The 1,851-nt window shown below is 56.4% G+C and overlaps 1 protein-coding gene across 3 annotated transcripts in view; it reads left to right on the forward strand.

Annotated features, from left to right (window-relative positions):
• The first annotated feature begins 1,117 nt into the window (after positions 1–1,117).
• PARK7 (Parkinsonism associated deglycase) overlaps positions 1,118–1,851 on the forward strand; it is a 20,557-nt gene continuing 19,823 nt past the window's right edge. Inside the window, exon 1 of one of the 3 annotated variants that reach the window (XM_008058514.2) lies at positions 1,118–1,210. The gene's annotated coding sequence lies outside the window, so the exon portion shown is untranslated. Of the gene's footprint in view, positions 1,211–1,330; positions 1,404–1,709; positions 1,778–1,851 lie in introns of those variants that run through there. The other 2 variants (XM_008058515.1, XM_008058511.1) reach the window with 2 other exon arrangements.

The following is a 1,851-nucleotide window of genomic DNA, read 5'->3' on the forward strand; positions in this document are numbered from 1 at the left end:
TCCGGCGATCCTTCCGCCTCAGCCTTCCAGTAGCTGGAACTACAGGCATGCGCTACCACGTCCGGCTGATTTTTTGATTTATTATAGAGATGAGGTCTCGCTGCCCAGTCGGGTCTCGAACCCGCGGCCTCAGGCAATCCGCTCACCTCAGCCTCCCAAAGGTGCAGGATTACAAACTGAGCCACTAAGCCCGGCTTTGTGTTCTTTTCTTTGTTGTTTTGTTGAGTTGGAGTCTCACTCTGTCGCCCAGACTGGAGTGCAGTGGCCGCTCCCAGCTACTGCAGCCTCAGCCTTCCAAGTAGCTGGAACTACAGGCGCCTGCTACCACACCCGGCTAATTTTCTTGATTTATTGTAGAGACGATGTCTCGAACCCGCGGGCTCAGGCAATCCACTCACCTCAGCCTCCCAAAGGGTGGAATTACAGGCTGAGCCACCGAGCCCGGCTCTTGTGTTCTGATATTGTGGGGGAGTTTTTAAAAACAGCATCTCATGAAGATGGAGTGTAGATTGATGTAGTCGGGAGGGATGGGTGAGTGAGGGGGATAAAAAGAGTGATTAATAGATACAAAATACAGTCAGGGCCGAGCCTCGTGGCTCACACCTGTAATCCCAGCACTCTGAGGCAGGAGGATTGCTTGAGCCTAGAGGTTCGAGACCAGCCTGGGCAACATAGCAAGACCTTGCTTCTACAAAAAAAATAAAAGAAACAAAAATTAGCCGAGCGTGGTGGTGCGCGCCTGTAGTGCCAGCTACTCAGGAGGTTGACACTCCTGAAAAGGATTACCTGAGCCCCGGGAGGTTGAGGCTGCGGTGGGCCGCGATCGTGCCACTCACTGCACTCCAGCTTGGCTCGGTAGGGTGACTACAGTTCATAACCTATTGTCTATTTCAAAACAGCTAGAAGAGAATATTTGGACGTCCCCGGATAAAGAAAAATGTTGGAGATGATGTCCTGAGAGCTCACGTGACCTGATCTAATCATTCCCCATGATAATAATGTATCAAAACAGCACATGTACTCGGAAAACACGTACATTACGCATCAATAAAATAAACGTGAGAGCATGATGTAGATGCATGTAACCCATTAAGTACTTATTGGGCTTATGTGTTAAGCCTTAGCTCTAATCCTGTGGGTGCAGCAACAACAGCATCAGAACCTTGAAAAACATCGTTGAGAGAGAAAACAATACCCGTGACGGTACCAGGTGAGAGTTAAGGCTCCACAGAGCCGCCCGATGGGGAGGCCAGGGTGGGGGAGACAGGGCGGGGAAGTCCTGGACCAAAGAGCGCTGACGGACCGCGAAACGGGAAGGCGATCCAGGAAAGAGAAGCAATGCAGAGACAGAAGTGCACAGAAGATAGTGATGGAAGGAGTCTGCTCTTCATAGGAAAGCCTGGGTAAACAAGCTGCAAATGCCCTAGGGACCGGCACCGCGCCACCGGGCTGCAGCACAGACAGGGTTAAACCCAGCGGGCGCCGGATGGTAGAGGCGCAGTGGTGCGCGGGAGGGGGGGGGCGGGGAACGGTGCCATTCGCGAGGGGGAGTTCGCGCAGGCGCACGAAGCCGCAGGGCTGCCCGGACGCGGCGCGCTTCGACTCGAAACACCCCCCGGAGCACAGCCTGGACAGGAAAGACGGGCCGCCCCGCGCGGCACCGGAGTGGGCTCGGCCGGACGTGACGCACGTGACGCAAAGGCCGCACGCATCTGCGCAGTGCGGGGCCGCGCGGTGCGCGTGCGTGCTGGCGTGCGTCCGCGACGGTCTGGTCGGGGTAAGTGGTCCCCGCCTGGCCCCGGCGCCGCGTGCGTCGCTGGAGACTAGGGGCGCGGATGAGGCCGCGGGGGG

The sequence above is a fragment of the Carlito syrichta genome, unplaced genomic scaffold (genome assembly GCF_000164805.1).
Source record: "Carlito syrichta isolate Samal-C Ts95f unplaced genomic scaffold, Tarsius_syrichta-2.0.1 Scaffold303374, whole genome shotgun sequence".
Classification (NCBI taxonomy): Eukaryota; Metazoa; Chordata; class Mammalia; order Primates; family Tarsiidae; genus Carlito; species Carlito syrichta.